Source organism: Pteronotus mesoamericanus, unplaced genomic scaffold, assembly GCF_021234165.1.
Source record: "Pteronotus mesoamericanus isolate MK-2021 breed Mesoamerican mustached bat unplaced genomic scaffold, CSHL_Meso_final scaffold_167, whole genome shotgun sequence".
In the NCBI taxonomy this organism is placed as follows: Eukaryota; Metazoa; Chordata; class Mammalia; order Chiroptera; family Mormoopidae; genus Pteronotus; species Pteronotus mesoamericanus.
This window is the reverse complement of record NW_026555308.1, coordinates 19,155,876-19,176,230: the sequence shown is the minus strand read 5'-3', so window position 1 is coordinate 19,176,230 and position 20,355 is coordinate 19,155,876. Positions and strand designations below refer to the sequence as shown.

Here is a 20,355-nt window from a genome sequence, read left to right as displayed (position 1 = left end):
CCTGGGAACTGCTGACTCATCCTGGTCTGGATCTAAGATGTTTCTCCTCCCTCTCTCACTCTCCTCAAGGACCTACCAATTGGATTGGCCCGGTAGAAATCAGAACCTGTGGTAACTCCCGTTGCAAGAAAAAGTTAGAAAAGACTACCCATGGAGGTTGTAAAATCCACCCTAGGTAGGGTAGTGGCCCCCTAGGTTGGCTTCTAACGCTGAGAGTTAACTCGGCTTCTGCTCTGCTCTTGCCACCTATAGAAGCTCCTGTTTAGGCCATGCAATTCGCAGGCCCCCCTTCCCCTGCCGTTTTCCACTGGGATCTAGTCCCTCACTCCAAAAGCTGAGACTGGAGGCTGCTGCACCCCAGTGAGAAGGCAGGTGGCATGGTGGACTGGATGGATTGCCAGGAAGGTGCTGGTACCTGGAAGCCTGGGTTCCTGCTTCCAGAATATGTAAAAGATGCTTTAAAAAAGGTAAAAAATGGGCTTATGTTTGTAAAATTGGTTAACCCATGTTCAGAGGAAGGAGCTCTTTACCTTTTCAATATGTGTCTGTAGCAGCTCTTTGAGATAAAAGTTTTCAAGGGAAAACACCATCGTGGTTTATAAATCGATCATTTCAATCAGGTCTTCTCCACCTAACCACACCCATGGGCCCTCTATTTCTCCCTCTCCACTACCTTATAAAGGCTGATAAAGAGGGAAAGTTTCAGCCTCTGTGCTGGTGGATGACATGTTTCCGAATTGCATCTTGTTGCTGAAACTTCCTGAACTTGAGTAATTACTTTGAGTTGTTACAGAGGGAAAAGAAATAGACAAAAAGAAATATTATAAGTATGGAAAAGGGAAGACATTAAAGTGTCTGGGGAAAAAAAGTTTAATCAGACTATAGCAGCGTTAAAAACCGATGACATAATATCAGTGCCCAGGTAGAGTCAACTGCATTTTCTTCTAGTCATCAGGTTTCCAGTGACAAAGCAGAGGATTATATTCATTGTGCCCATGGTCTGATATCTAATTACATCCCTAAAAAACTAAGTGATGACTCATCTAAATATTTCAAGCTTCCCGAATCTTCAGCTTCATTACCAAACCCTCCATCAAAGAAAATAAAGTTATCAGATGAGCCCATAAAAGCAAAAGAAGATTATACTAAGTTTAACATTAAAGATTAGGAAAATGAAAAGAAAAATAGAAAAATGACTGTGGCTTGGATGGCTTTGGTAAAGTTGACAAGAGTGGAATGAAAAGTATGGTTCCTTTTTTGGTGCAAAATTTTTTTTAAAAGTTGGAAATATTTGAAATGTTGAGTATGAAATCTAGCAAAAATACCTGTCTTTTACATGTTCTATTTTTGTCCTTCCTCCATGTCACTGCACTTCCTGACCCTTAATAACCACTTTTTGAAATAAAAAAAGGAGCGGTTTTCAGGAAAAAAAAGACACATGTCCTGAGTACACTTAGGATTTATAAATGAGTGTTTCTTATTCCAGAACATCTTGAGAGATCTACAGAAGCTTCATGTTCCTATACACTTAGATTACAAGGGCAGCTCTTATGTCTACAAGATTTTTCATACAAACAGTGTAAAGAGCCCCAGCATTTAAAAAGTTATCATAATTTACCAAAGCATTCTGACTTAGACAAATGCAATGCAAGATGCTCCCCAAGCTTCATCTCTACCTCCCAAGTTCAAGCCTCCAGGACTCAGAAAATGTACTACCATGCTATGACATCACTTCCTTGGGCCAGCTTCTCTGCTGACTTCTGTACACTGTGGACTCTCTCCCAAGTTCATTCTTCTTGTGTCCCCATGCTCCTTCCTCTTGGATGACTTCAGAGGAAGCCTGAAAGTTCTCTTTACTTCTATGAGTTAAAACCCAACGCCCAGAAGACCTCTGAGCAGTCAGCCCACTTCCTGTTTCCTCCCAGACCCACCCTGCCTGGCACTTTATGTCTCTAGGAGAAAAGAAGTCTTCAAGGCACTACCAGCGATCAGAAGGGATCTGCAAGAGCCTCCTCTTTAATATGAAGACTTAAACAGAGTGTTCAAAATTCCTGAAGTTGTTCCAACTTGAGGAAGGAGAGTGCACCCTTCTCTCCTCAAGCTCCTCAGTTCTGCAATATCTTAGCATGTGAGAGGAGGGGAGGACCTGGTGCTTCCTGACACCAGGTTATGAACCCTTCTAATCCTCCCAACCTCTGCATATTGCTTTCATTTTTCATTTAGGTCTTTGAAGGCCATCATGTATAATAATGAAAAAAACAAGCTTCAATTAGAATTCCAACTCCATTAGTTACATAACTGTGTGTACTTAGCTCTAGGTAAAAAATTATGCCTACCTCAAAGGATTTTTTTTGTGTGTGAAAATTAAATGAGATAATATATGTGAAGTGCTTAGAACACACCTGACACATAATAGGTGTTGATAAATGTTGGTTATTATTATTGTTACTTATTATCACTGTCATTACTACTACTTCTACCATGACTAGCTCCCCCCTCATTGCAACTAATTTTTCATATTAGTGTGGGGTCTTATGCTGAGTGCCCCCTACCACTTCACTCTCTGTAGACAGCCCCACCTGCCCCTGGTAGGGCTCCACTCCCAGGTCTGCCCATTGCCAGTCACCTTAGATGCGATAGTTCAGTATTTACCTTGCTAGAGTTGCACAGCCTTACAGAGGCCAGCTGGACACAGCCTTGGTAACTCACTGTGTGAGAAGACTTGACTATCCTTCTCCTTCTCCTTCTCCTTCTCCTCCTCCTCCTCCTCCTCTTCCTCTTCCTTCTCCCCCTTTTCTCTTTCCCTCTCCTTCTTCTTCTCCTTCTTCCTCTTCCTCTTCTTCTTCTTTTTAGCACATTGCACTTTTGGTGAGTTGCTAAATTTGCCTGGGACCAGACATTTATTTCACCCATTGGAGTGGTCTTCCACCCATGTCACTGGAGGGTAATGGAAACTGAGGAACCTGGAATAAGAAGTACTTTTCTAACTGTGAATAACAAGCTCAAATCAGGTCATGGCTGGAGAGTCAGGACCCAGCATTCTAAACAGTGAGCCAGACATGCTATAATTATTGTAACTGATAACATGCTTATCATTAGTCAAGAGGCCATATTTAACCCACAATGAGTTCACTAAGTTTCTGCAACATGAAACTCCAGCCACTGCACCCTAAATGTGTGCATGTGGGTGCACACCCATGTGCTTGTGTCCATACGGCATCCAAAAATGCAAATGCTCTCTTCATCTGTGAGATGGATTGGACCATAATTGATTTTCCATAGACAAATGCTTTAAATTTTGGTAAACCCTTTGTAACATCTTAGTCAAATTAAACTGAGCTCTTTCAAGTCAGATTTATCGTCCATAGGATTCCACTTAACTGAGACAAGCGAAGCAATTTCAGGCCAATTTAAAGGGTATTTCATTTAGAGACAGAACCAATCCTTGTTAAGGCCCTGGAGGTAACAAGAAATCTTCTTCCTCTCATTTGCCTGGAAGCAGTTGCAGTCCAGTCCATGTGAGCTGAGCAACCAGGGAGCATTGCAAGTGAGTCAGGGTAATCAATTTTATGACCCATGTTCACTGGAGGGGAAAGGACCATAGGTGGGGGTAGAAAAGAAGGCAGGAACTACCTAAGGCATTCAGAGCTTTTCTAAGACTTAGGAAAAGGTGTCCAGTCAGAGTGCATAAATTCCTAGAAGGCACTGCTTCACCTCAGGCTGCAGCCCCTGTGAGGGCACAAGACTTGGGATCTGAGCACTGGCTGGATTTCCACCCCCATTTGCCCCTTGGACTGACACCACCCTTGAGCAACATACAACCTGCACAACTGAACACAGCAGCCTTGGGAGAATGATGTCAGGAACTTTATATACACATCTTACCTTCTTTAATGCTCACCACACTAGGAGATTTTAAAGTATTGTCCCAGTTTTACATATACAGATGGCTGGGAGAGATTAAATACTGTATTCATATAAATATAAGTTGAGCTGGGATTCTAGTATCAGTCTGTCTGATTCTAAAATCCAAGCTTTCTCTAACTCACCATGGAATGTGAGTTCAGCTGAAGGGTTTGGTAAACTTTTTCCAGGGAAAAAGGAAGAACTGGTAGGGCATGAGACTCAAATCTTTGAAGGTGCATTTGGGAAGGGGCAGCAGGTATTCTCAGGTGGCCAGCCATCCAGCTTCTGCTACAAGGCTCCTGCAGACATGGGGCAGCTCAGTTTTGTCTGTCAACAAAGTTCTGCCTCACATAAAGCTGCAGCCTCCCTCCCATTGACCCAAAAGAATAACAGGACTAGTGCCTAAACCAATGATTGCAATGATTCCCCGTTTCATAGGACCCACAGGCAAAGATGCAGAGAGAGAGGGGACCTGGAGCCAGCCACTTCTCCCCTCAAAAAAATGCAACTAAAAATCCTTGTCTTGCCCATCTTACAGGGTTGTGAAAATCAAAAGATGAGGCAAATGGACTACAACACACTTGCAAGCAAAATGAGGAAATAAAGAAAATATATTGAATTTTTAACTTTGTTTATATTGTTCTATATATAGTAATATATTGTTATATATTTATGTTCAGTTTTTATATATTTAGGTTTTTTTCGTTGCCTTTAGAGAGAGGAAATGAGAGACACATCAATGTGAGAGAGAAACAGAGATTGGTTGCCTCCCATATGTGCCAGACCGGAGATTGCCCCCACAACCTAGGTATGTGCCCTGACTGGGAATCAAACCCACAACCTTCTGGTTATGAGATGGTGCTCCAACCAACTGAGCCACACCAGCCAGGTGTTTGAGTTTTTAATATACTAGTGTTGGGCACAATTTGTATCATTTACAGGACTGTCTTTTATGCTGACATTAGACTTTGTTTATTGCTTTGTTTTCAAAAATACTCTTTATTAAAGAAGGCGATCAATTGTGTGTGTGTGATTTTATTATAGTTTATTTGTTGTGTAAATCTCTTGGAAAAAATTTAAAATTTGGCAAGTCTTTGTATCAAAAACGCATATGTGTGTGGTATATAGATATATGTGGGTTGTGTTTTATGTTTATTGATCCATGATCTTAAATTTATAGGAATTATTGTCTTAGACATAGAGAACTAACTTTACCGAGTGCCAGTAATAACATTTAACACTCATGACAAACCTGCAAAATAAGTATCTTCAGTTAAGATAATGCTGTTCCTTGTCCAATCTTTCACAGTTAGGTAGCTGAAGATTTGAACACAGGTCCCTCTTATGCTAAAATGCCAAGGTTTACTGTTTTTCTTATTGATTTTTTTTTTACTCTGTCATATTGTTTAATAGATTCCTTTTATTTCTGTAGTTCCACAGTAGGGTAATCAGAGGAAATTTGCTGGCTTTGAATCTAATCAGTAAACTTTCATTGATCTTCTCCCTTGGTGTCCACAGTGTCAAATATATATGACTGCAAAAACATGTTTTACCCAGTTGGACAGATGTTTGGAGTCTATAACTCAATGCAATCAAAAGAGAGCTCCTGAAAAATGTAAACCCCATTCCATGGCTTCTTGGATTGCTTTGATCAGTGATTCTTAGGAATTTTCAGATTCACTGGAAATTAAACTCCATAAAGGCGGGGGCGGGGGGTGTTGTTTGTCTTATTCACTACTGTACTTCCTACACATAGATCATAATAAATACTCAAAAGGTATTTGTTGAATCAATGGAAATTTGTTGAGACTCATTTGAATACCTGATAAAAGCTTTGCACTTATCTTCCCAGAAAAATTATGTAGACACATAGATTATATTGTGCGTAGCATTTTCAGATTCACCCTCCTGAACCCTATCCAAAGTACACAAAACTTTGACTCCTTTCTCATGAAGAAATAGCCCTTGACACTCTTTATGATGGAGAGGAGCAAGACCCTTCCACGCTGGACTTTTTCTTCTGTGCTTATGGGCCTCTGGACCCTGTGAGACCATTGAGGTTCTCTATTGCCCATTGCTTCACCTATGTAATCTGGATGCCTAGGACCTTTCTGGACCTGAGAATGTAAAAAGGAATAGCAGCCACTACTCAATGAGTATATATAATCTTCCAGGCAACTAGGTTACACATTTTACATATAATTGATCCTTATGGCAACCATACCAAGTAGGTATTATTATTTTTATTTTTCAAGTGAAAAATATTGAGGCCAAGAGAGGGCCCCAACCCTAAAGCCATATAGTTAGGAAATGTCAGACCAAACCTCTGGGACCTTGTCTGACCAAATTCAAAGCCCTTGCTTCCCCAATGTGGCAGACTGCCTCATTGCTTAAAAGCAGCCCGGAAAGGCCTATCATCAAATTGGGGAGATGTCTTCAGCCCAGACATGCCCCCCTAACTTGGGCATCTAAACCAAATAAACAAATAAATAAAATAACCAAGTAAGAAAATTAGCCATTTTTAGAGTCAAAAATTTGGATTTTGAAGGTGTCACTCTTCTGTTTTTGAATTTTGAATATATTTTTCTCCTGTGCTTTTCTTAAAAACTCCACATAAAATTGACACCTGTTTCAGTTGTGCTCATAGAACAAAGGAACAGGACTACCATCATTTAGGAACTAGGCCATGGCACAAAGTGAGGCTAGGGTGACCAGATTAATTATATGTTTGACTGTTTAGGGTGTAGGAAAAATCCAAAGTATGTTTTTCAAAGAGATGCAATAATTCATACCTATGGCCAAGAAGTTGCAATTCAGACGGTAGGACAAGAGGAAGTCTGAACAGCCCTGTTCCCTGTTTGCATGTCTGGGCCCTAAGTCTTTGTCCCTGGAGAGAGGGGTAACAAGTAGGGTATCAGGATGCCCACAAAGATGGCTGACATGAAATCACAGTCCATTCTCAGTCAGATCCAATACTGAAGCCCTTTTACATAATCGGGGCAAACATAGTGAGAGCTACAGGATAGCTGCAGCTGGGTGGACACAGAGTTCTACAGGGCTCCCCTCTCCCCAGCTGTGTTACACTAGATGCGTTAACAACGCTGCAAGCCCACTCCTGTTGTTGAGGTCCAACCTCCTAAGCTGCAACTTGTTCTTGTCTGGGCTGGTCAAGATCTGGGGCAGGTTGTGGGTTCAGGTTCTGAGCCCCAGGAACTTCACCAGAGACAGAGCCTGGGCAGGTCAAGGCAGATGGATTTTGCTGCTTATCAGAGCCTTCATTCTGTATAAGCCCAGAGCACCATTCCTGCTGGACTCCATCCACACCCAAGGCAAGAAGGGAAATTGAAAGGTGACAGCAGCCAAGCCTAAAAGAGAAGTGCATTTCACCTAAGCATAATTGATAGTCAGACCTTGAAACTCCAGAGCCAGCTGTTTCCATCTCTCGACAAAGCAGTGAAAGCTTAAGAACTACAGGACTGAATGAGTTTTGTGAAATGGGGTCTCCTGACAGCCATTCTTTCCTTTGAGAAAAATAATCCAGAAGAGATACAAAGCAAGTCCCAAAATAAGTTTTGGGTTCAGATCTGAGCTGATATGACTGCAGACTTAAAAACCTTTCATTTTTATTATAAAAAATTCCAAATACATACAAAAGTAGAGAAAATAGTACAACAAAGCACCATATTGCCTCAGCAACCATTAACTTTCTGCCTATCTTGTTTCATCTACCCCACTATATTTTTATTACAATTTTTAACCACCTTTTACTTGATATCCTCAAACTACATACATCCCAATGAAAACATCCAATAGAAACAACTTGACTCATGTTTAAAGTAGCCATCATTTTTTGTAGTTTAAAGAGCAAGGAATTTGTGGACAACATAATGGCCTCATTAAATCTAAAGAGAATGCAATTTTAAACCATGAATATGCAGAGAAGGACCACTAGCAGCACACCAAATAGACAAACAACATTTCTTTAAATCTGGCAGTGAAGTTCCCTGGGATCTGTTGAATCAAGCTATATTCCCCGAAGTGCTTGGGTCTTTTATATTAGTTTCACTAGGGTAGTTCTGGTTCTTACTTGTAGCATAGCTTGGTAAATGAGAGGCCACCTGAGAAGCAATTAAACTAAACCAGAAAATCTTTCCTGTTCATTTGATCTTGTCCTTAAATAGTTTACACGTCAATTGAACTGGGAAGAGCTCATGGTGGTTTATGATGATTACTCCAGTAGGGGTCAGCGCCTAATGAGTTGGGTACTTATCTGTGACCCCAACAAGATGACTGTAAATGAACAAATAAGAGGGCCAATGGGACTAGTTCTCAAAGCTGCCCACGGAATCAAGATAACAGAAGCTGATTAGTTAGGTAGCCTGAAAAGTGAAAGCCGGTGGAGTTAAGTAGATTGAAAGACCTAGGGTTTTTTAGTTAGAAAAATAAGATGCTTATCTTAGCTCTTGACAGACTACAAAATACCTACCCATGTACTTTTTTTTTTCTTTTGTACTGCACTCTTCTTTCTTTACTATATCTGGTAAACTTTTGGTTCCCATTAAATTATCTATTTCAGCAGATATCTTCATTTATTACAGAAGTCATGTATCCATGTCAGCCTAGCAGAATGGTACAATGAAGCTTACCATGCATCACAGAAACATCCTGAAAATGGCAAAAAAAAACCCCACAACAAACCAACAACAAAACTTATTAAAAGTGTATTTGCAGAGTAAATAGATAAAATCATGGTGACATATCCTCTGGCATAATTAAAATTCTCAATAATTGACAAACTAGAACAAGTAATCTTTTTTCCCATTTACTAGCTGTGTTAGTCAGGTTCTTTGTTTTTTCTTTAATTTTTTTCTGTGACAGTGTTGTATGACAACCAAATCTCAGTGGCTTGCAGCAACAAATATTAATACTTGTTTCCAGCTTGGGTTAAAATTTGGCTCCAGTTTGGTCGATCTTAGCTGGGCTCAGCTGGGCTAAGGTGGATCCAGGTCTGTTTCCCGTGTTTTCATCCCAAGACCCAAGCCTAAGGAGCCACAGCTGCCTGAGGCATATTTTTCTCATTACAGAGGGAAGACATTCAATGTGCCTGGTAGAAATTTCCTAACTTCATCAACCCTCAGCTGGGAACCGGCACATTGTCACTCATTACCTATATTCCAATTATCAAAGCAAATTGCATGGTCAAGTTCAAAGATGGGTAGAGATATACACTCTGCACACTCTAGCAGAAGGAACTATGAAGTCATAGGAAACAGGGTGTTTTCCTCTGAGAAAGAAGGCTTGGGAACACTAATTCGACCTTCCACAACACCTATGAGAAGAGCTAGTATCTGCCAAAATTGTGGCAGAAGTGTGTGTCAAAGTCTTAACATAGTTTATAACCAAATCGGCTAACTTGTGGCCATTTTGGCCAAACAGAGCTCTCTCAAGTTCTTTGCAGCCTCACTCTTTAGCTCCTTTGACAATGGCACCAACTCTTCTATTTAGATACCATTAGCATGGGATTTTCTCATCTCAAACAAAACATTAGTTGTTACTTTTATCACAGAAAGGGGTGAGTCAGGTAGTAAGCATGCCAGGGCGGGAAAAGCAGTGCCGCTCATGTGAAAGTAAGTTATTTGGGATGGAACTAACCTCTCACTACTAGGTGGTTTAATAGAAAGGTGTCTTTTTAGTTGAAAAGTTTGAAATGAAATCTTTGGGCTCTTCAGCAGTTAATTTACAAGATTAATATTTGCCTATTTTTTTCTGGGTTACTTGAGAGAAGCTGGAAATTTCCATGGGCTTGACACTAGGGGCAGAGCCATTCCCTATCATACTACTTTTGCGGTGCCCTGTCAGAGCAGAAACGAGGAAGGTGGACCATGGGAGGAGCTGGAGTGACATTTTGCATGCTCTTCTACTCACCCGGGATGATTTGCATTGCATAAGACGGGCTCATGAACTCAAATGCCTTCAGCTGCTAGATCTATAACAGGAATGGGTGGGACTGGCTGGGAGTAAGAAAAACAATTACATAAGTGTGAGAACTAGTGGCAACTGACACTCAGTCTTGGTGTCAGGGAGATGACAGAGGGTGGTGAAGACTCAGATCCTGTAGAGGACACAGGCCTCTTCTGGAAGACGAGCCTTCATTAATTAGCAGCAGCTAACTGCCAAGTGCAAATGTGGGCCTATGTTGCCAGACATAATTTTTCCAGAGAAGCCAAAAACCTAGACAAAACTCTCCTCTTTTTTTAATGTTGACAAGGATAATAAATTCTAAAGAAAGAGGAAGGAAGGGAGGAAGGAGAAAGGAAAGGAAAGGAAGGAAGGAAGGAAGGAAGGAAGGAAGGAAGGAAGGCAGAGGAATGGAGAGAGAAAGGAAGGAAGGAAATCACTTTGTAGGTCCACCCTTTGGTGAGTCAAACAAAAGCCATTCATAAGACAAGGACAGCCAGGATGGCCAGTTTGTGATCTCAGTGTACGAGATGACATGTTTTACCCCCTCAGGGAGCTAGAAACAACAGGACCCTAAACAGGGAAAGATGTGTTTACTCTCAAGTTCTTCTGAATCAGACCATTCCACCATATCCTCATTATTTTGTAAGAAGTGACATGAGTCCCATAAATAGCAAACCCATATTCAAACATAAATAAATAAATGCATTTTTAAAGCAAAGCACCCATGATTGAGTAATTATTCACTTCTATGAGTACCCATGCTATTACTCCCAGGAGTGTGGATAACAGAACTTAATATCAATATTTAATTTAGAATCCATTAGCTCAATAAAAAGAATGAGCATGCATTTATGGAATGTCTTTTGTGGGCCAACACTATGCTAGGCACTGCGTAAACTTGAGAATAAGGACAGGTTCCCCATGAGCTGTACTCCAGCAGGGCCAGGGTTATGGGAGAGAGGTAACTGTGGGGAGGGCTGGCCTGGTTCCACTCCTGTCTCGCCTCACATCTGTGCACCCTGAGCAATGGATTTCGTCTCCTAAACCTCCCTTTCTTCAAGGAAAGCTGAGTACTTCTCAGATTTGCAGAAAGGAACCATGGTAGATAATTTAAAGTTCCAAGTTCAATACTTGGTGCTTAATAAACATTGGGAAAATTTTACATTTCTGTGCCTTGGTTTTCTCATCTACATAAGGGGATAATGAGTTCCTGGCTCAGAAAATTAATATGAGGAGTAAATGAGATAATGTGTATACAATGCTTAGAATGAAGTACTTACTGCTTACTCAATATATATATAAATATTAGTTATTATTTTTTCAATATTTAATACGATTATTATTATGTTGACTTCATTATGGGGGAAAAGTCTATAAATGTAATGGGTCCTCCATGTCCCAAAGGAGGTATTCTTCATAAACAGAAATGCTCTTTATAATTATAGGAACTTGCTGACCCTTTGTCCCACACCTTTTCTGCGGGTGGAAGCAGTAATTCAGTCCTTTGGTTTACAAGAAATTGAGACTTTCTTCTCTCTGGCTCTGCCAGTGTGCAGAGAGGTGACAACAGTATCCACACTGGAGTTGCTGAAAGCTCATTGGGGCAGATACCACATCTATGTTTTTTCCTATTGTACCTGCAGGATCAGACCCAAGGGAGACGTTGTATGTGTCCATGGAAACATGAACATACCCTCAAGACGAATGGCTTAAGCTAAGGTAGGAGCAAATTCTGGGGGTGAGGGCAGTGAGCCTGGCCTCTGCATACTCTTGTGACCTTTCTGCCTTAGTGCATCCAGACCCTTGAGAGGGGAAGGATGAGCTAGTGTGGTCCTAAGGGAAGTCAAAGAAAAGAGGTGCTAAGAAAAAAATGAGCTCCCTCATTTTGTGTTAGTCTCACTTCTCAGATCATAATTTGCTTTCTTTTGGAGGGGTTGAAAATGAGAAAAGGAGGTGGGTTGGATTTTTCAAGTCATTAGCTGTATGTCTCTGAAGACGAAGATAAATTTGTTTAGTTCTCAGTTTCGCCATTTACAATGATCACATTGAATTATCTGAAAGCTACTTGGATATCCTTGAAAGAAAGGCACTCTATAAAAACAAATACTTCCCATCACCCTTTGGGATCTTTGCTCTGGGCAATCTGACAGCTTGTGCCAAAGGTCAGAGATGGACGTGGGGAAGCGCTTTGAGCTGCTGGGGAAGAGAGAGCAGCATGGCAGTTTTCAGGTGGTTGCTTAATTGAGAGCCCCTCCTCCTCAAAAGAAAAGCTGGCAGAAAGCTTTGTTTAATATGAACAGAGTCCCCAGAACGGTGAGAAGAGACAAGAGTCGGGCTTAAGTGGGCCTTAGTTTGGGGAAATTTCAGTGGAGAAGCAGAGAAGCCATCTGCTGCCTCCCTCCCATTACCTGGCTGAGACAGGGCTCCCCACAGTGCACAGCCTGTTCTGGAACTTGAACATGAGAAGTAGCTGGGCTACACCATCCTTAGGCAGCTGGTCAGCTCTTTTTCCTAGGTGCCCAGGAACTGTGTAACCTGCGTTGCGAGGTGATGGCACAGGGTGTTTTGAGGGGTGAGGCTGGCAGGAATTTTGAGCTGCTAAAAGCTAGCTCAAAGCTTAGAAAGCCAACCTCAGAAAGTATCTAGGTCAGCAGTCATAAATCGCGAATAAAGAACTGGACCTCAAACACCGGCACACCCATGCACACACATTCTGGCACATGTGTCTGACCGAACACCAACACACATACATGTATACTATGAACACATCCATGTACAGTGTGGCGGAAGGTTGAGTATTTAAGACAGAGAGAGTGAAATGATAGGGAGATTTTATCATTTGCAAGGTATAGAGTCATTCAGTCTAAACATTTTAGAAATGAAAAAATGTGCTTGGGATCAAAATTAAAAACACATTTTTAAATCAATGCCTCATACCAATGTACTTTGCATGTAGTTGGAACTCAATATTTATTGTATGCATAAAGGGGGGAAAAGGAGTAAGAAAGGAAAGAGAGAGGCAGAGAGGGAGGAAATCTGGCTAATTTAAAGCAGAAAATGTTCTGGATGAGAGGAGCATGATCTGACAGTCAAATTTCTCTTCCTTCATCTTGACTCACCCCAGAGAGGTAATCCACTTCTATAGAAACACTTGAGAGGGAGAAAGGGAACTCTGGGTCCAGGATGGCTTAGAGAGAATATTTTCTCCATGTCTTACTCTATTTTAGAATGTGTTCATTCTCTTTGAGGTAGAGGGGATAACAGAGGTAGAACTTTTCTTCTCAGCCTTTGCTTCAAGACTTGGCCAGGTCACAGCAGGTTCAGAGAGCGAGGATGCCTGGCCTTGGGGGTCAGGGGTCTGAGGAGGAGCCTGACAGCTGGACCCGAACTCTGGAACTAGAAAGTGTCACCCTCTGTGCCAGAGTTGGGGACTGTTTTTATGCCTCTTATTTTGTTTGTTTCTTTCTCTCTTGCTCTTTCTTGCTATTTGGGTTAGGTTCTTTGCTTATTTTTAATGTTTCAACTTCTCTCAATTGCTCCAAGGAAAACAAGAGAAAGTTATTTGCGTCCTCACACACCAATGGACCCAAGGGGATGCAGCTCCCTCATAGAGAAAGCGTGGTAACACAGTGGGCATCCAAACAGAATCCTGTGTGCGCAAGGAAGACGGACCTTGAGAGACAGAGCTTTTTGGTGAGCTATTACTTCCTTCCTTGGGAGTTTCCTCCTTGGGAGTGCTAAAGCCTCCAATAGTCTGGCCTTCTTTAAAAACAAGAGCGACAGTGCTTATATAAGGAGTCCCCCCAAAATAAGAGGGAGTTTTCAAGGAGATGCAAGAAGATGCAAGGCTAGGTAAAAAAAAATCAATCCCAAAGAGTCAGCGCCATTTCTTACCCTGCCACCAGCACCGAGTGCGCTGCCCGGAGGCGTGCATCTTCCAGCAGCAAGAAAGCAGACGTGAGAGGCAGGATAGGCCCCACAGCACATGCTTTTTTGACAAACATTTCTTGGGAATAATAAGCTCAGGAAAAAACGGACAATTATTTTTCAGGAGTCAAGAAGCTGTCTCTGACAGCATTTTCCTGGTCTTCAAAGGGCACCTGTTTCCACAGCAACCACAACTTAGGAAGATGCTGCTTTCAAGTTAACTATCCCAGGAAGACATTTACTCTGGGCTGTCAATCCTGGATGGGCAGAAAGAGCATAGATTCTGAGTCACAAGCCTCAGTGGGGCTTAGGGAGGTTGAGGAAGCTGGTTCTGTGGTTAACCCATGGAGGCCGCTATCAGCACCAATCCTGACCTCCACCTCAGTGACTTCTTGCTGAGTTCCTGCAGCTTCTGTCCCCCCTGAACCTAGGTCATCATCCCAACAACCTCCACCTGATGATGACAATGATGACGACAATGACTATGTCAGTTACAGTGACACTGATGACAATCATGACAACAATGACAGTAATGATAGTCATGACCATGGCAGTTGTGGAGATGAAGATGACAACAACGGGGATGGCAAATGAGGATGATGATGATGGCGATGATGAGGGTGAAAGTAGCAGCAGTCATAACAAAAATGAACATTGATTGCTGACTGCTTTACTTACATTTTCTTATTTTGCCTCACAAAAGCCCTACAATGTAAATATTATTCTTGACCCACTTTCCTGGTGAGGAAACAGCAGCTTGGAGAGGTTAAATAACTGTCCAGAGGCACACAGAGCGCAAGGAGGACCTGAGGTATGAACCTAGCTCTGTGTAACAACAAAGTCATTTCTCTCAGGAAGAGGATAGCTTAAGAGCTCAGATTATGCAACAGACCACCTCAGCTCAGCAGAGCTTCATTTTCCCTCTTCCTTTTGATCCTGCATTTCTGTTTATATCTTTATTTTTAAAAAATTAGCATGGTTTTACTGGTTGTTTTTTTTTTGGACCTCCAATGTACAGAATTAATCACAACTCTGGCTCGTGACACACCATGAGCATTTCCCCCTGCATATAGTGCCTGCCTGATTTTTTTCTTTTAATTTTTAACAATGTAATAAGCACTTATGATCCCACTCTCAGACCAAAACTAGACACATAATAATAGCTTACAGTGTGTATTTTTTCATGTTTCGAAACATCTAAAAGAATTTGTACTTTTAAGAGTTTTTATTTATTTATTTTTAGAGAGGGCAAGGGAGGGAAAGAGAGGAAGAGAAACATTGATGTGAGAAACATCGACTGGTAGCCTCTAGCATGGGCCCCCACTGGCAGCTGAACTTGCTACCCAGGCATGTGTCCTGACCAGGAATTGAAATTGTGACCTTTCTCTTTGCCGAACAACACCCAACCAACTGAGCCACACTGGTCAGGGCAAATGATACCTTTTTAGAGTAAACTAATAAGCTGCTATTCAGAAAATTTTCCAAATAAAGGCCAACACAAAGAGAAAAAAATTACCTGTGATCCATTCCTTCATTCCCATACACTTCATTAATAGCTGTTAGAATTCTGTTCTGGAATATTTACATTTAATATTTTTCTATGGTTTAAGTTATAATGTATGCAAAGTTTTGCATCTTATTTTTTTAACCACTCACCATTTTGTATAAAACTTCACTTAAATATTTTGCTTATCATTATATATTAAATTATTTATTATTTTGATAAAAACCATATTAAGGTGGTACTATAAATGATTTAGTAATTAACTTGTTAGACACTTAGGCTGTGTTTTTTTTGTGGGGTGGTGGTATGATAAATAACATTATCAAACTATATTTTATATGTAACTATTATTTCACTTTTTTGTTCTGTTTTCTTTATAGAGTTCTAATTCTTAGAGACTAGATGTCTGGGTCAAAGAATATTAACATTTAAACTTGTCAAGGTGCACTGCTCCACTGTTCCCTAGAAAATTATACATCTTACTACTGAACATGGTGAGAAGGGACCCTATGCTGGTTCAACACTTTCTTGGCTGCCTCTCTGGCCTTTCTTGAGCCATGGCACTTCCTGTAGGCCAAGGAGTCTATGAGCCAAGGGGATAACCCACGACCCCTGACTTTCTACATCATGCTGCAAGTGCCTGGAGTTTTGGAATTGCCAGCCTCAGAGTGCCACACCTGCTTCCGGGGTCTCAGAGTCTCCTTCCTGGAGCCATTTTCTAAGAGCAGACCTCAGTTGCATTGTGCACAGCCCTATTCCTGTTTGTGAGGTGGGTGGACACTAGAAAGACCTTGGATGTGCAGTCAGGGTGTCCACATGCATGTGCACAAAGCCTCTCACAGTGCTGATGGAGCTGGGGGTGGGACGAGTAGCTACGGGTGGAGCCAGTAGCAGGGAAGATCAGCGGCTGGGAGCCTGGGGCTCACTCTCCCTGTATCACCAAGTTCTATCAAAGGACTCCTGATTTGAAGAATGACGATTTCATCCAAGTCATGAGGGAGATATGTTTGTCAAGGTAGGGAGATTGAAAATATTTAATTTAATAGTTTGTTAGCTTTGTTTGTAACTTTTAAATATCTAGACATAATGGTATGTGGGCTTCCAGATAAACTCTTGTCCTGGGCCATGGCCTTGTTAGGAAAGAATTACATACCCGTTTCTTCTCTTACTAGCCCATTTGAATGTGCCTGCTCACAAGCATTATGAATTATGATTGTTCTTGCTAATTTGGTTGGCAAAAAACAGTATAGTAGTCCCCTCTTATCCATAGAGGATATGTTCTTAAGCGTGTGGTAGACACGCTTCAATTCCTGTACCTGCCCAGGAAACGTCTTCTGTGTCCCGCAGGACAGAGGATGGCGCCCGTGAGTGAGGAGCCAGTGCAACCTGAGAGAGCTCTGGGGGCCTGGTCTGATTAATCATTAAGTGGAGTCGCTAACCCTACATGGGGCTCAGAACCAACCGAAATCAGGAGGATGAAAGCAGAGAACAGAAGGCCAAAGTAGAGCATTCTGCTAAAGTTCTGAGAGTTTGGGCTGTCACCTGTGGCTTGGTTTGCCATTTCCAAATTCCTGGACTGGTGAGCCATAGAATCACATAAGGCTCCTGCTACTGGCCATGTCCTAGTATTCAATAAGTGCATGAAGAGTTGAAATCTTGAACTAAGCAGTGGTCTAACCAAATTAAATGTCCCAAAGCAGAGTTAACCTTTCCCCTATACAAGGAGTTGAACTTCTTACACCACAAACAGCCAAGCCATCCCCTCAGAGGCCTTCATCCTATTCTCTTGTTTAAATGCCCAGGCAGAAACTACTCATTTCTTTCATATAGTTGGCCAGTAAAGGCTTTAATTACAAGCTGTAAGAAATAAAATAAAATCATCTGGTGGAATGGTTTTAATTGGAATTTAGTGAATCAGGCAAGCAATTAGTGCATCTAAGAATGGAGACCATGTATACATATTTGTCTCCACTGAGCTTCACTGACTTAAATGAACATTTGAGTCAGATCCCTCATGTTAAACAAAGGTCGTCATAATGGTACTAATAACAATGTAGCCCGAGCCAATAAAAAATGGCCCAAACTGTCACTTTTTCCATGTCCTTCCAAGCCCCAATGGGAGGACTTCATGGCAATGCCACTAGGCTTAGTTCTAGAACACGCCATGAAATTCTTAAGATTCTTAATATTATGGATTAATTCTAAATTAAAACACAGGAAAAAGAGGGAAGAGTAAAGGAAGAGAAAGGGAACTGTCATGTTTGAGCACCTGCTGTGCACCAAGTACTGCACAAGAGAGTTTACGTACATTATCTCCTCCCTCCCTCCTCGCAACCACCTGTGTGGAGGAGGGTGTTATTACAGATATAATAATAATAATATTAATAATGATAACAACAACTGAGGCCCAGAGAGATAAAGTCACTCCCAGGTGTGGACAGCCAGTCAAGTCCAAACCCTGGATAGTGCCATTCCAGGTTCTTGCTCCTTCCCAGGGAATGGGAATCTCTTACATATAAGGGATTTATTTTAACTCACAAAAGAATAAATAGAGGTCTCTTGAAATAGCCTGATTTCTATAACTCAGGTGTGTTCTGTCTTCCCAACTGAGAGGTGAGAGTTCCTGGAGCTAAGAGTGAGGCTGGCTCTGCCCACAGGCCAAGCTGGAGCCGTGCCACTGGTTCTCAGGCTCGGCTGCTCAAAGGCCTCGCTGGGGAGCTCGAAGAATACTGATGCTGAACTCCCTCCCCAGGGTGTTCTGATTGCACTGGGGCGGAGCGCAGTCTAAATACAGGCCTTTTGTAAAGCTTCTCAAGTCAGGCTACTGTGCAGCCGGAGTTGAGGACCACTGAGCTCCATTAATATTATTGATTAATTTTAAATTAAAACATAGGGAGAAGAGGGCACAAAAAACTATTGATTCTAATCAAGGTAATCACGTTCTCTTGGCTTCAGAAACTTGGACTATAAAATAAGGATAATACAGCTAGGTATTGCTTAAGAAACTATGGAAGCCATGGGGGCTTTTCACAAATACTGCCCACTCAGCCTTCTGGGCACAAGGTGCGATTTTGAGGCCTGGCTCCCTTGGGGCAGGATGGGGCTGTGTGGCTGCCATTTATTCCTTCTCCATGGTATGCTTTGGGAGAAGGTTGTGGGAGTCCATTTTAAGAGTGAAAAATCTCTCTGAGGTTTGCAAGCTTGTGCCCTGATGCTCCTCTCAGCCCTGTTCCAGCCAGCACAGGTGAACTGGCAGAGTCGCCGAGTAGCAGAGTGGAAGACCCCAAGCAGCGTCTCTTATGGGCATTGGGATTTTGGCCAGACAAGTTCATCTGAGTCCTAGTTATCTGTAAAATGAAGATACAGAGAACTACCTGGCTGAGCTAGAGGGAAGATTTTTTACAAATTACATTCCTATCATGCCTAACAAATAATATTTGCCAATAAGTGATAATTAATACTTGCTTAAATCATGTGCTCCTTGAAGGCAGAGCCCAGATCTGCCTGAATCTCTCCCCAGCTGCAGTACCTAGAATATAGGGCCGACTCACTTTGTGCAGTAATTGGTGTGCCCGTCCCTGATTTTTTCTATAGTAGAGCCACTGTATGAAAGGAGTTTATGTTGTATACCTCTTAAAATGCAATAAACATCATTATCATTCATTAACACCTTGGTCCAGTGTGTCCTTGTTAATAGATCTTCCAGAACACTAAAGCAAATACGTTTCCACTATATTACCAGCTAGAGTTTCCATTTTAGTGAATCACAAAGCATATTAGCAAATTCAATCCTTTAAAAAGTGTCTGCAGTGATAAAAGCCATTTAGCATTGCATATACCAGCATGTTCCAGATTATGCTTTTCCTAAGGATACTTAACAACACTTTTTAATATCTAATGGAATTAATGTTTTGTGGGACCCTGTGTGGAGAACCTTTAAATTTTTGGTAAAAAGATGTTCACAAGGAAAAGGACCAATGAATGGGCCAGTGACCTGGGCCAGGCCTTGCAAGGCGGCTGCCATTTGAGAAAGTCTGGCAACCAGCTTTCGAACTGAGACAGTTGATGTCATCTTTTTATCCACAGGCTAGCTTTTTCTGAGAAACGATTTACAAATACTAAAATCAAAAGAAACTATATTAAGGCACAAAAAACTCTTGATTCTAATCAAGTTGATCACATTCTCTTGGCTTCAGAAACTTGGACTACAAAATGAAGATAATACAGCTAGGTATTCCTTAAGAAACTATGGAAGCCATGGGTGCTGTTCACAAATATTTTCCGCTCTGCCTTCTGGGCACATGGTGAGATTGTCCTGGCTCCCTTGGGGCAGGGTGGGGCTGTGTGGCTGAGATTTAATGAGTTGTGAATAGAATTGGCATATGCCAATTTCAAGCGAGAGTGCTTTACTGCTGGTGTGTGCTCTCAAAAGCTGTCTTTCTATCTAGAATGGCCACCACTGACATTCAAGATGTAGGCTGCTCCACAAGCCTGGGTCCCACAAGAAACAGGGCCTGCCTGCTGAACAGACATGTACTGCCAGAACTTCTAAATCTTGGAATGGACATACCAAGTGAGCAAGAAATAAACTGTCAGTGTTTAAGCCACTGAGGTTTAGAAGTTGTTACTGTAGCACAACCAAGCTTAATTAGCCTGTCTGATTCAAGAGTCAGGTAAGATAATACATATTAAATATCTATCACAGTTTCTGGCTCATAGCAGGTATTCAATAAATGTTGTCTTTATTTTCTAAAATGGAGAGAAGGGACTCTCTAGATGACTTAGAGCACACACTTGAACACAGATCACTTCGTCCTGGTGATGAGCTCCACTCAGGAGAAGAAACACACATCAGAAGGAATGCACCGAGCATTAGATCCAAACTAGTCTAGTTGGCATAATTTCTGTTTTAGGGTGGGATCTTTTGGATCTGCCTGACTTCCTTCTTTCCTTCCTTCCTTCCTTCCTTCCTTCCTTCCTTCCTTCCTTCCTTCCTTCCTTCCTTCCTTCCTTCCTTCCTTCCCTCCTCCCTCTCTCTTTCCCTCCCTCTCTCCTTC

The 20,355-nt window shown here is 41.7% G+C and overlaps 1 pseudogene; it reads left to right on the top strand.

Annotated features, from left to right (window-relative positions):
- Positions 1-377: 377 nt before the first annotated feature.
- LOC129083326 (ribonuclease H2 subunit B-like) lies at positions 378-14,388 on the top strand (annotated as a pseudogene).
- Positions 14,389-20,355: the final 5,967 nt, after the last annotated feature.